The 15,034-nt window shown below is 34.5% G+C and overlaps 1 protein-coding gene across 2 annotated transcripts in view; it reads right to left on the reverse strand.

Annotated features, from left to right (window-relative positions):
• LOC117178127 overlaps positions 1-15,034 on the reverse strand; it is a 406,121-nt gene that overhangs the window by 2,030 nt on the left and 389,057 nt on the right. Inside the window, exon 2 of one of the 2 annotated variants that reach the window (XR_004467802.1) lies at positions 2,013-2,223. The gene's annotated coding sequence lies outside the window, so the exon portion shown is untranslated. The remainder of the gene's footprint in view (positions 1-2,012; positions 2,224-15,034) is intronic. The other variant, XR_004467801.1, reaches the window with a different exon arrangement.

Genomic DNA, 15,034 nt, shown 5'->3' on the forward strand with positions numbered 1-15,034 from the left:
AGCTCTTCTTAATATTTTGACACCAAAATCATGTCGATACACCTTACCGACTGCGAGTAAAGCCACCCACGCTTTAACTTGACAGACTGTATATAAAAAGGTCTTATAATCTTTTAATTGTGTGAGTATATTAAATATAATTATTTGAATTAGTGTTTAATTGAAATTAAGGTAATATTATTTTGGTAAAATTTAAATTAATTCATCTGTCCGTATTAAGTACAAATTAAGAAATAGACTTTGAATCCCAAAACTTATTAGAATTGCCTAACTTGACGAATAAATAGAGCGCACGGGGAAAAGGTACGAGTCCTCGAGTTAGAGCAAATGCGGAACCAACTACTAGCGCTGAAAATGTAAGTGTAAGCACTTACAACTTGCGATGTGGAGATACGTCATTTTACCTTGGTCACCGATCATCGACCATTGGTAAAGCTCTATAAATTGAGGGATCCAAACTCCAGACTTGCTAGATGGCGAGTCGAACTTTTTGAGTATGAGTACGACATCGTCTATAAACCGGGAAAGATAAATTTAAACGCAGATGCATTATGAAGGAATCTTCCGGATTATGGAGAGGCTCACGTCCCTGTAAGTCAGATAAGTCCTGAAGCTGGGTGCAGGAAATTCGCCTGGATACAGGGACCGTCAGATGGAATGGATAACAGTGGTAAAGGCTGGCCCCATCTGCGGGGATTTCGATACTCGGACCTTCTGAAAAATGATGGTCGAGAGATCGGTCTAGAAAAGCAGGGACCGTCAGGTGGGATGAATAACAGTGGTAAAAGCTGGTTCCATCTGTGCGGATTTCGATACTCGGACCTTCTGAAAAATGATGGTCGAGGGATCGGTCTAGAAAAGCAGGGACCGTCAGATGGGATGGATAACAGTGGTAAAGGCTGGTCCCATCTGCGTGGATTTCGATACTCGGAATTTCGGATAAATGGTGGTTGAGGGATCGGTCTAGTTGAAATAGGCGGAAGGACGAATCTTAGCTCGAATGTAGTTAACCCTGAAATTTGTAAGTTGAAAATGGTGAAATTGGTACCAGAAGTTAAAGGAGATAATTATTTATCTTATTCTAAAGACAAGGTACCTAACAATGGGCAAAGGTAATATTGCTCATTTTGTGTCTTCAGATGGGTTGTTAGAATCAGAAATTAATTCAAAATTGATTGAAAAACAATTGTTTGACATTGACGATTTAAAAAATGAAAATAGTAAATTAGCCGATGTCGTGGTTTACTCAAGGAAAAATGATATATTTTTAGCATGACACTTAAAAATCAAAAAGATGATTAAATTTTCTTGAATCATGTTTCAAGGACAATCCTGGCACTGAGAAAAGCCATGGAAAGTCTGGATGTTAGAAATGTCAAGGTTTCAAATCAAGGTAATAATCTTGAAGCTATGACATGATTTACGGTGCAACAAATTTTTATGCATTTTAAAGATTCAGGGATTCATATAGTAATTCGTTCAGGGGAAATAATTATTCCCCCCATTCATCAACGTGATGAGATAATAAGGGAATATCACTAGCCTGTAACGGGGGGTCATAAGGGGGTTTTCCCAAGACCTATTGGCGAGTTAGATCAAAATATTATTGGGAAAATAGGAAATCTGATGTGGAGAAAATATTAAGGTATTGTAAAAATTGTATGCGAAACAAAGTGGTAAGGAAAGGTACGCGAATGCCTATAGTGATTACGGACACGCCTAAAGAACCATTTGAGAAAATTCAAATTGACCTAGTTGGTCCACTATCGGTAACACCTCGGGGGAATCAGTATATTTTAATGATTCAATGTGTGTTTAAAAAATATTCAGATGCAATTCCATTAAAAACAATAGATTCAGTGACTATCGCTCAAGCGATAGCTGAGAATTTTATATCGCGATACGGTTGCCCACGAATAATACAGTCGGACCAAGGAACTAATTTAACCAGTAAAGTAATTCAAAATTTTTGTAAAATATTTAAAATAAAAAAAATGCAATATGTTGCTTACCACCCTCAAAGTCTTGGATTACTCGAGCGTAGTCATCATACTCTAATTGAATACTGACGACATTTTGATGGTCCACACAATTGGGATGAATGGCTTCGATTTACTGTTTTTGCCTATAATACAGCTGTCCATGAAGGTACTGGGTTTGCCCCTTATATGATAGTATTTGGTAAAGAGGCGGTGTTTCCTATAAGTTTTGATGAGAGACCACCTGAAAAAATGTATGCTGAATATTTGCGTGAACTTTTCTTAAAATTAGACAATATTCAATCTAAAGCAAGTGAACGACTTCAAAATGCAAAAGAAAGATCTAACAAATATTACGATCTAAAGGAAAATTAAAAAAATGTTAGGGTAGGATCACCTGTTTATCTAAGAAGGGAAAATCGTCATGATAAGAAGTTTGATCCCATTTTCGATGGCCCTTTTGTAATTGAAAAATTGTTAGGGATTAGGAATTCTCAAATTAGGGTGGGAGCCAATAAATAAAAAATTGTACACCTAGATAAACTCAAATTGGCAGCTCATCCCGCAAGCGAATAATTAAAATTTTGGAAATAAGAGGAAAATTGTTTTCTGAAATTTCCCTTTATTTTAAAAGAGGGAGGTGATTGTAAATAGTAAAATAATAATATGGAAAAAAAGGGAAATTTTAATTAGGCCATGCAATTAATAAAATTGGGTCAATGAAATTGCTTGAAATTTTTTTTTTGCAGGACCAACTTTCTAAATTGTGTAAAAAGTATGAATGAGTGAATGAAATATTGTTTATAAAAAGAGAGGCTGCAACCTACTCGCAGGTTTTTGTGGGTTTCCTGTCGGTTTTACGGCAAAAGTCGGGGTTGTGATGCGGCGTGAGTCCCACGCACCAAGAAAATTGAAAGGAAAAGGTGCCTTTCGCGAACGTCGAGCCATATGATTCAGCCGTATGATTCATTTCCAATCTATTACGGCTGAAAAGCCGACTTTTTCCGAATGATACTGTCAACATTGGGACATTTTTTATGTAAATTGTTTATAAACATGTAAGTTGTTATATTCCACTAAATATGATCAAAGATACATTATTTAGGAATATACGTAGCCTGGCGCTTGAAAGAAATAATAATTTGATAAACCTCAATTTATAATATTTTGCCACAAGAATCGTTTATTACAATAGTTATTATAACCTTTTAAATTAATTTTGTTATTAAATGTCATTCCTACATTAATGTGAAGCACTTTGAGCACCAAAAACTTTACCGATAATAAGACTATTTGTTAATTTGTTTATCAAATTTGTTTCCAACAAATAATTGTTGCGTTTTTGGACCACTTTGGCCCGGTGGAACCCACTGTTTTGCCTGTTGCGTTGACTCAGGAGTGTAGTAGTGGATCCAGGTTTCATCCATGGTTATGAATCGGCGCAAAAACTCGGTCGGCTTACGCGAAAATCATGCCAAGATCTGCTGGGAAGTTGTCACACGAATTCGTTTTTGGTCCATTGTGAGCAAACGGGGCACCCATCGCGCGCAGAGCTTCTTCATGCCCAGAATTGAATGCACGATATTGCCCACACGTTCCAATGATATGCCTACAGCATTAGCTACCTTTCCCAATTTCACTTTGGGATCATTCAACATCATATCATGGATTTTTTCGACATTCTCTGGTGTAGTGACCTCTTTTGGGCGCCCAGATCGTTTAGCATCAACTGTGCTCGTACGGCCACAACGAAACTCGGTAAACCACTTATGAATCGTTCCAATCGACGGTGCAGAGTCCGGGTAATACTTATCCAGCTTGGCCTTGGTCTCGGATATCGTTTTCTTGCGAAGATAGTAGTGTTTGATCAAAACTCGAAACTCAAATTTTTCCATAAAAAAAAAACTCGGAGGTTAGTCGCTTCTCAGTGCTGTAACTTGTAAATGCGTAAACATAAATGGCTGAAGTTTTGACAGGCGTCATTTGAAGGATCAAGCTCTTTTTTAAATAATAATAATAGTTAGACGTATTTTTTCTTCTATTTTTTTGTTTATTTGCAAACAACATCAAGTTTTTAATTATCTTTGCTTTTTCTTAATGCAATTTAATGAAAAAGACAGACTTTGTAACGTGCGGAATTCTATTTAGGCGCGAAAAGTTGAAATATTTAAAATGTTAATTTTAAAATAGGTCTTTAACTTTTCATATATGTAAATTCAAAATTGGCGAGTCAGTTTCCACAATTAAGGGTTTGGAAACCCAACTCTAGTGATGAAATCCTTGACTGGAAATCTTCTTAAATAAAAATAATTAATTCAGTTTAAGGTTAAAAAGAATAATTTAATATCTCGAGATAACTAACGAACGAGCCGCGGCTGTGTACCAAATTCTTCTGGTCCTTCATTTCATCGTCGGGAGCTTCGATGCCGTCGCAGCGGTCCTCAACTTCTCCCACATTTCAATACATTCTTTCATTATACATTGGCCTTAATCCCTACTCTAAAATTCTATATTTCTCGTTAGCCTCCTAAACCCAACTATGGATTGCGTGATCAGTAACCCTCTATTCTCATGAAAATGCAGCGAGCGCGATAGATTCCAGGCGTGACTTTTTTTATAAACAGTTCTGTCATCGAGTCCTATATCAAAACCTACCATTTCCGAGACACTTTTCAAATCGTTTTATTTTATCGCCGAAACGGCGACTCTATGTCGACGGCTCGAAAGTAAAATCTAAATTATACATCTTGCTGTCGAAAGTTAATACTTTTTTCGTAAAATGAACATAATGCTAAAATTTAATCCTAAATGTACATTCATTCACATTCATCATACTAGTCTTGGCATTTTATTTACAGAAAGAATGTTTTATCGTTTAAGATAATTTCTTTCTCTTAATGCCGACTTTCCCGACTGTTGCTTTGCCAATCTTTTCTCGAAAGACATTTTATTCTCAATTCAAATGTACTTGCATTATATTTCATTTATTTCAAATTGTAAAACCGCGCATTTTATGATACCGATGGTGCTGTTCGTAGCGGCAAGAATGCGAATTATATCTGCTCATTACACTCCTCTCCTTAGATAAAAGGTACTTCCATAAAGTGGCTTTTTCAATTTAATGAATTTTGTCCAATTTTGGATAAAATTCGCATTCGGGCGTGATGTCCAGTTGCTACATAGATTACGATAAATTGTGACTGGTGATATTTGATAAAAAAATTGGTGAAAAAGAATTAAGCCAGTGCGTTTATCCCATCCATGGACATCAAATACAAAAGTTTTTATTTGTGTAAACTTTGCATCGTCCTTTAATGTAAGTTCTAAATCATTTATTAAATAATAATATTTACAAGTAATTATATATTCTATTATCTATTTTACTTTAACTTTGGAATTTTGATCAATTATCTCTAGCTTCGTTGTCGCTAATTATTTCGAACCTTGATTACTTTCACGTAACACTGCTTTACAAATTTAATATTTGTTTGAACATTACAGGATATAATATCATAGAATATTTTACATCATTTGACGGCTCACGCAAAGTTTAACCGAGAAAATATTTGGTGAGCAGCCACGTTTTAAATTGCATACGATACTTTCTTGTGCAATGCATTTGGAATATACGTCACTAAATTCTAAATTTAAATTTAAATCCTGAGTATTCCCTTTTATTTTATTTTGATCTTCGATTGAAATTCTCTGACAGGTCCAACTTCACATTAAGTGAAACCCCAATTTTCCTGACAAAAAGTAGTTCAAGAAAATTTTATGAATAGCCAATTATTCTAGTATATGAATAAACATTACTAAATAATATATAATGAGTTCCAACAATAATCTTTTATCTTTTATTTTTGACAACAAATCTGAATCAGAGATTCGGCTATAAAATTAAAATCAATTCCATAGCAACTTCAACCTACTGACTCAATTGTACTTGAAAATAGAAACATTGTGGTATTTAAAATCTCTTAATAGTATTTTTTATCATAATTACTTTCTCAAATATATAATTTTCTACCACTAACAAATTTTCGACAATGATCGATTGTTAATATTTTTATTTTATTTTTATAAATTGTTAAAGATCTCCCTGTATGACCTTAAATCATTAGTTAAGACTAAATCTTTGAAATTAAAAATTTGGTCTCCCTATATGACCTTACATAATTATTTTATAATGTATCCATCCCTTGGCAAATTTGAATTGAAATTAATAATTTCAATTCACTTCTAATGCTTACATTCGTTACAACCATGATTAGAGAATTCGCTTCTCTCTCTTTTGAATCTCTATTAATAATTTTGTCATCTCTCACTTTCATTCTTCCTATCATACTTAACATTAATAATAAATTATTAATAATTAATAATAAATATTATTTCTGTCTCCCCCCTCTCTCTTTTACATATATATCGTTTGTGCGAGTTGCCGGTTTAAACTCACGTGTCCTTGCCTTTCCTGAGAGTGACTTATCTTACTTTTTCTTTATATTTTACGAGTTTTACTTATTTGACTCTTCGTTACTTAGCAAATTTCCAAAGTGGTGTGATTTGAAATTCTACGTTGGGATCATCAATGACTCTAACGATTTTAAATGGGCCTGAATAATAGTAATCAAATTTGTCCTCCCTCATATTAATTAGTACATAAACGTATTGATTTGACTCAAACTTTTTTTCGTTAATCTTTTGGTCGTAATATTTTTTACAACGTCTTTTTGCAGCTTCTAATCGAGCTGAAGGAAGTGATTCTGTTTCTACAATTCGATTTAAAACTTCGTCAACTAATTGCACATATGTCATAGGTATTTTTTCGTCTCCAAATTCGGAAGGAAATCGTGCCCTTCTCCCAAATACCACTTCATGAGGAGTCATGCCAGTGGACTCGTGAACGGAAGTACTAAAGGAAAAAATGACAAACGGAAGCCATTGGTCCCAGTTACTTCGCTCACTGTAATCGCGTAAGTATTCCACGAATGTGTGGTGACTTCTTTCTAACGCCGCCAGAGATTGTGGATGATAAGCGCTAGAATGATATTTCCGAATTTTAAATATTGTAGCAATACTGTTCATAATGTTGCTCATAAATTGTGATCCTTGATCAGTTTGTATTATTTCGGGGTATCCAAAAACGCAAATTAAATGTTCTGCTAAAGCTGCTGCAATGTGAGGCGAGTCTATTCTTTAAAGAGGAATCGCACCTGAGTATTTACTTAAACAATCCTGCCGTGTCAACATATACTAATTTCCTGATTGGGTTACGGGCATAGGACCTACAATATCAATTTGTACTTTCTCCAAAACTCTAGTAGGAGTGTCAGTAATTCGCATGGGCATTTTTGTATTTACTCTTGTCAACTTTCGCTTGTGACATGCTTCACATGTTTTTACGTAATCTCTAATCTCATCCCTCATACCTTTCCAATAAAATCGTTTCCGAATTCTTTTTAAAGTCTTTGCTTCTTCCTTATGACCAACCACGGTTGAATCATGACATATGAATTTTTGACATATTGAATATTTTTCAATTTATTAAAAGCGCTTTCGGCACAATCAGACCAGAAGAATAGCACGTCCTTTTTTATGGCAAAGTCAATGGTTTAGAAATCGTAGCAAAATTTGGTATAAATCGCCGGTAGTACCCTGCTAAGCCCAAAAACTGTTTAACATTTTTACGGCTCTTAGGACGAGGGAAGTTGCTCATCGATTTTTTTCGGATCAGCTTTAACCCCATCTTCAGAAATTATGTGACACAAATATCCAATTCCTTTGCATAAAAACCTACATTTATCGGGTTGTAAAATAAATCTAGCAGTCTTTAAACTTCCTAATAATTTTTCTAATTTTTCGTTGTGTTCTTGTACAGATTTAGCGTAAATGACAATATCGTCCATGTATACAAAGAGTTCAACCCCTTGCATCCCTGATAAAACAATATCCATTAACCATTGAAATGTGGCGGGTGCTGATTTCAGACCAAAAGTCATCCTATTAAATTCAAGATGGTCAAAAAAGCTGTCTTATGTCGGTCCGCCCGATCGATTTCGATCTGGCGAAACCCCGACGCGAGATCGAGCACGGTGAAATATCGTGAGCCACCCAACTGATCCAACATAGATGCAATATTGGGGAGAGGGTAAGCATCCCCGACGTTCCTTTTGTTAGGAGCGCGATAGTCTATAACCATTCGCCACCTTTTGTTACCCTTAGAGTCCACCTTTTTCAGTACTTTCCAAACCGGAGTGTTATAAGGTGAGCTGGAGGGCGATACTGCATTTTGTTCTTTTAATTTATTTATTTCTTGTGCTATTACTTCTTTATGTACTACGGGATACCTATAGTTTGGTTTATTTACGGGTGTATCATCGACGGTTCTAATTTTATGTTTTAAAACATTCGTACAACCTAATTTGTGTCCTTCGAAAAAGAATTGATAAGGAAATTTTCTTATACTTTTCAAAAGATTTGCTTTTTCCTCTTTGTTCAAATTGGATAAATGAAGTTCTGGTAGTATTTTTTTTAATAGTTCAACGGGAGTAGTTTCGCGTTTTTTATTAGTAATGTATTTTTTAACGTTTTTACTAGTGTCTTTAGTATTGTTTTTGTTAGCATTTGGGTTGGTTTCGTTACCGTCTTCACTATTTTCTTCATTTAAGTTTTTTTTAATGTCTTTACTCGCAGATTTAGAAATGGATTCAACAGTCTCGAATTCTTGTAATGTCACGGGAAAACTGAGAGCTCTACGTCTCTGGTGGCAGTAATAATGCAATAGACTCGAATATTACCCTCATTTACGGTTGCTAAAGATTTTCCCAAAAATATACCTGGGCCTGTTGGTATTAAGGGCATATATCCTTCTATCAAATCGGTATTAGTTACTGGTAAAGTTACTAATTATTTGGTACGAGCTTTTAAAATAAGCGTAGTGCCCCTCTTGGGTGAAGTTTCAATTGACGAACTGAATGAAAATTCGCCTATGTGATTTTTTATTATTTTTGTTTTCAGATCAATGACAGAGTCTTACAGGAAAGGCATTCCTAACATTCCTTCGCAACTTACGGGAAAATTATTTTGTACTATTTGAAAAGGACAATCAACCCCATTAATATTTATATACACTTCTCCAGAGGTCTTTACCCCTTGACTGGAAATTCCAAATAAACGATATCTGACATCAAAATTTACTGGTGTTATTGTTTTTACTTTTCTTCGTTTAATTAAGTGTAAGTCTACCCCTGTGTATACTACAGAACCACCCTTTCCATTTTATATATTTTTACTATTTAAGTTTATATTTGGTGAGAGTGCCTTCCCAGCTGTATTGAATTTTAAAACGACCCGTCGGATCGGTGCTGCATTTTTGAAGAGCTCTCTGTCGTACCATTCAGTCGAACTCACTTCTCGATTAAATTTTCATCTTTATGCATGCGATTTTCAACTACTTTATCTAATCTTTTAAAGAATTTATCAATTTCATGTCCAGTCTTTTTGCAATATTTATAGATTAATATACTTTTATCTTTACTGTTATTACCCTTATTTTCAGGACAATCACGAGCAGTATGACTTAGATAATTACAGGTAAAACATGCCCATGATCTTTCAACATGACTCCTACAATCACGCGCAAAGTGGCCATTTTTATTGCAATTATGGCAGCGCGGACCATTGAAATTTATGAAAATACAATTTCGTGCCATATGTTCGATCCTGCCGCATTTAAAGCATGAAACGTCAGACTTCGAGCTTTCGCCTTCGCTTGAACCACTTCTATTGCTGCCTCTACTCATATTTCCACCTCTTCCTCTCATTTCGCCACGACCTACCTCACACTTTCTAGCCCGTGCGTTGCTGACCTAATCAGGCACTGAGCATCTTCTGGAGAATTTTGATCTTCTAATAATTCGATTATGTTTGCCAAAAACTGACTGGCCCGAGCACCGAATTCGCTAACATTCTCTTTTTCACGCTGGGCCAACTTAGAAAGAGCCTGATTAAGTTGGTTCAGAGTTCTTCGCTCAGCATAAGTAACTTTAAGATATTTTAAAAGATCCTCTAGTGAGTTTACATCGCGATCTGCAAGAGCGTTGTACTATATGCAGCTCCTACCACCCTAGAACGTATTACTAAAAATAAATGTTCACGATCTTCAGCTGCAATAAAATTTCTAGCAAAAATACAATCTTTAATAAAGCGGCCCACTGACATGTTATCTCCGTCAAATTTTGCTGGAATAAAGGTCAGAGCGGTCTTGAAAGGGATTGGTTTCGTTGGCTCTTTCCCCGGTAGAGCAAAAATACCTGAGCTACTCGCACCTGAACTAGGCGCTGAGCCTGAAATGTTCGAACGGGCAGGGGCACAGTAGTCTGCTACTGGATTCCGTGTCGCGATTTCCAGTTCTAAAATTTCGAAATTTTCCCTCAAATCAACTTTCCTTGCTTCATTAAAATCCGCAACAGAATCAGCTTGCTCTGTGTCTTCTTTATAATTCAATTCAAAATTTTCCGTGCTCACTCGAGCGTTATCAGTGGGACGACTACGAGCGGGTCCCACTGCACGACCGCCAATCGACCGATACCCATTCATACCTCGTCTTTGTACAGTCCCTGAGCTCTGCCCTGCTTGTGCACTTACACCCCTAAGATCATCGGTCTTCCTAGTGGTTGTAATAGCGCTGGCTCCTCGGCCATCCCTCTCAGCCTTGCTTACTCTACTTCGCGTACGCATTTTGAGTTAAATTTTTTTTTTTACTCAATTATCAAAAATAAAATCACCACTTCAAATATATATATTCAAGTCTGAAACACACTCACGTTAATAAATATGAATCAAAATTTGCTACCCGAGATTGGCATCGCAACAGAACAATATAAAGGGCAAAACGACTTACTACTTTCGATGGTCTCGGTGATGGCTGATATTTTTTAATCGAAATTTCACTTACATTAAAAACACTTTTAGAACATTTTTGAACAATTTTCCAAATTCACACAAATCACTCACTAACACTCGCGGATCAGCCTCTTCGGATACCTATGTTCCCAGACTCCTGCAGAAGATGTCCTCCGCTAGAAAAAATCTAATTCCTGCCCTTGATCGTCCTGCATCTCTCCTTGGATTGTTCTTCTCTTTATTAGCCTGCAGTAATTCAGGGGGATGACTACGGGACTCTTGAAATTACCGACTACGACCCCGGTATTTTTTGACTATACCCTATGCCTCCAGGTCTAAAAACTTGTACAAATACCTTGAGGGGGTGTCGCGGCTTTCACTCCTCTTCTTCCAGGCATCTGGATATCCAGTTCATCAGTCTTCGTCTTCTTCCGGTAGCGCAAGTATATCTAACCCACACGTCTTCTTCACGACCCTTCCTATCTTCTTCCGCTTTTTGACCTTTTTCTTGACGACAGTAGTCGAAGGTGGGTCGATAGATAGGAAATAACGGTCTTCTTCTTTTCCTCTGGTCCAAAAATTTTTTTTAATTCCCTGGTTGTCCTGGGTATATTTTTAAATTTTCTAAATGATTTTTTTTAAAATTTTTTCAGTGAATTTTAAAATAGCATACGTCAATTTTAAAATGCCCTGGCGGGCGGGGAGCTTAAAAATCTTCTTTTCTGGTACACTTTCACTAACCGCGATGAGTTTGTGGAATCCCACCGCTGTCACCATGTAACGAGCGGAACTCTATTTAGTGGGGACGATGCATGGGGCTGGGATATAGGCATACCGGAAAATAAAAATTTCGCGGGGAAACAAGATTTCGCGCATTAATTTGAAATTTAAATTTTCAATGGAAATTTTCTTTTGAAATTTTTAATAAAATTATAATTTATTCTGAAAATTGATATTCTTTATATAATAATATTCTCGTTTAAGAATTTAAACCAATTTAAACTTAAATTAAGTATTAAACCAATATATTAAATTAAAAATGGAAATTTATGGAACCTATACCATCTATGATTTAATTGAAACAAGGAAGTAAAGACAGAAAGGATAAAGCACATGCTCACCATCCAAGCTCATTTAGAGAAAAAAGGAAAAGAACCCAAATTAAACCGGTAAGGGAAATATTTTATTAAATAAGTGAAGTGTGAAAATTAGGAAAATCTATGAACACGTGACGTATAAAAATTCAATTGCGCAGAAAAACGTCAGAATAAAACCTTCAGATCCTTTTACACCATTACTATCTCAACTGAACTTTCTTCGCGATAATTGATAGAGGAGAGTACTCGAATATGAGATATTCCCGTAATATGAGAAAACGGGGTATCAGCTAAACTAAGAGACCCACTGTGTTGGTTCTATCACTAACATGTAGCCCTTGAAGAAAGAGTAATTTCGTGGTATAGTCCATTCTTCATTGGGCTTCTAAAGATTATAGGCGAACTTTTTGTGAAATCGATGGTGGTCGAGTTCTTGGAAGGGAATTCTTTAAACCCTATTTATTATTAATTAAATATGTATTTAGCAGTAAAGTTTGCCTGGAGTGATGGGGATTGAATAACTAAGTAGAAAAATATCGATAGTGTTGAAGTTTTTCATTACACAGGTCAGGCATAGTAAGTGCATAGTTTCACGGTGTCGTTCTCATAATATGAGATACCTGTGATTTTTAAAACACTGTGGTTGCGCGGGGGAAATTGGTTACAAAAATGTTTGTGAGTATTGCAAAACCTAAATATACCTAAATAGAAGAAAATTTATACTTCGGAAACATAGAATGGAGTTGTTCTTTAAAAATAATACTTTATTTTGCATTTTATTAGCTATTTCCTGGGGTATCTCATATTATGAGAATAGTTTGACGAGTTTGGAAAAACACTTTTTTACATTTTTTGTATTTTCAGCATAAAAAAAATGTTTAATAAAATTTTTTATTTGAGCTTCTTATTACAAACTAAATTTCCTTTAAAATGACCTATATTACTTTTAAATTCAGTACATAGAATTCCGGTAATCACGCCAAACAGAGTTGGTATCTCATATTTGGGTACTCTCCTCTATAATTAATTTGTAATGTCAGCTCCGGAAAGCATACTTTTTAGTTTATTGGAGATCTTTTCTGATCCCGAATTTCAACCATTTCAACTTTGCCGCGTATACGAAGAATTAAATTTTGTGGTTATTATAATTTAGACGCCTACGGGAAACAATCAATATGCAATTCGTGTGCTAATTTAGTAAGCGATTCAGAATCAGATTCGGGATCAATTTAATGGATTATTTAATTAAATTTAATCACAGTGAAATTCTGTTAATAGTGGACTGAATAATTTGAACTGACGTGGTTGTGCGCGTGGGTAAAGATGATGAAAATCTAATTATTAGTGAAATTTCGACTAACAAATTGTTAACTCAAGTGAAAGGTGTGCTTAAAATAATAAATAACTATTAATGATTAATTTTTGGTGTCAGTGCAATTTTATTTCATTCATTTGACATACCTAAGACCTCGCTTTCAGGGTAATTGGTTTTTTAGCCAATGAATGTTAGCAACGGACCCCACAGAAATTTCGTATAATCACCGATGAATTTATTGGAATTAACTCAGCACTAGTGGAAATTGGGACGTAACACTAAACAAATTTGGCAATTTAATTTAAAATTTATATTTGTAGTTTGAAAATTTAACTATTTGGTTAACAGTTAAACTAATCGGTTGCAAATGCAAATATTTAATTAAAAAGTCAAATTTTTAACAAAACGGTTTACACTGGAAATGAAAAAGTTTAATTTTCAGTTTTAAAAATTTAATGAATTTGCAATCAAATAGTTACTTTTTCATCCAAAAACATAGCATTTAACGAAATAGTTAAACTTTTAAATAAAGATATAAATTTCCAACCAAAAACTAAAAAATATGATTATTTTAAAATAACAACGGCTGAATTCAACCAAAAAGTGCATTTCAAGCAGTTTTTTTAGTTTTTAACCAGAAATAAGTTTTAAACTAAAATAATGAATCTTCAACCGAAAAAATTTATTTGAAGAAGGTCGTTTAACCTTAAAACAATTAGAGGAATGTTCAACAAAAAGATTAAGTTTCAACCAAAGAAAGAAAGAATTTTCAACAAAAGAATTAAATTTTCAACTAAAATGATGAATATTCAACCTAAAAAAGATCCATTTTTACTCAGTTAGTTTAACATTTAACTAAGTAGTTGAATGCAAATAAAAAAGACAAACTTTAAACAAACTAGTTGATTCCTTAACAAAGGAGCTTTAAATAAAGATAATTCACAACCACCAAATTACAGTTGTAGATGTATATATCCAAAAAATAGTTGAATTTTCAACCAAAAGGGATACATTTTTATTGGGTTTATGTTCACTAAGAAAATCAAGTTTCTGCCCAAAGGGATGAGTTTTTAACCAAGAAACAATGTTAGTCAAGACAGAAAAAATTCAACTAAATTGTTGAACATTTTCAACAAAAATTTTTTAAAAACTGTTCCCTTATAGTGTAAAAATCAAGTAATTGGTTGCAAATTCGTCTTTTTTGTTAAACATTAATCTCACTGGTTAAAAGTTAATCGTTTGAGCATAGAATTTTTTTTATAACGAAAAAATAGTTCTCTTAAAATTTAATCTAAAAATAACATAATTCCCTTTCTGATTAATTCAGCGACTTGAAGTCCAGAACCTGCCTAATGTTAAATGGATTCGATCTCCTTTGAAATAATTTTTATAACACTCTTTTTTTTGTGAAAATTAATTTCTTTAACAGAAAATTCAACTATGAAATTTTTGGTAGAAAATTAAAATTTTGAAATAAAGTGTAATATTTTTTAGTTGAAAAACTAACTAATTGTTTAAAAGTTTATGGATTTTGTTAGAAATTCGTCTTTTTTAGTAGAAAATTAATCTTCTTGTTTGAAAATTCCTCTTGCTGATTGAGGATTCAACAATTTTCTGGAACATTCTTATTTGTTCAAAATTTGTTCGGTCAATTCGTGCCTTTGGACCTTGAGTTGTGTTACCTTGATGTTATTGTGCATACCATGCGGGCTTGTTGTCTTCCATGGCCTTCGACCGATGAA

Source organism: Belonocnema kinseyi, chromosome 8, assembly GCF_010883055.1.
Source record: "Belonocnema kinseyi isolate 2016_QV_RU_SX_M_011 chromosome 8, B_treatae_v1, whole genome shotgun sequence".
In the NCBI taxonomy this organism is placed as follows: domain Eukaryota; kingdom Metazoa; phylum Arthropoda; class Insecta; order Hymenoptera; family Cynipidae; genus Belonocnema; species Belonocnema kinseyi.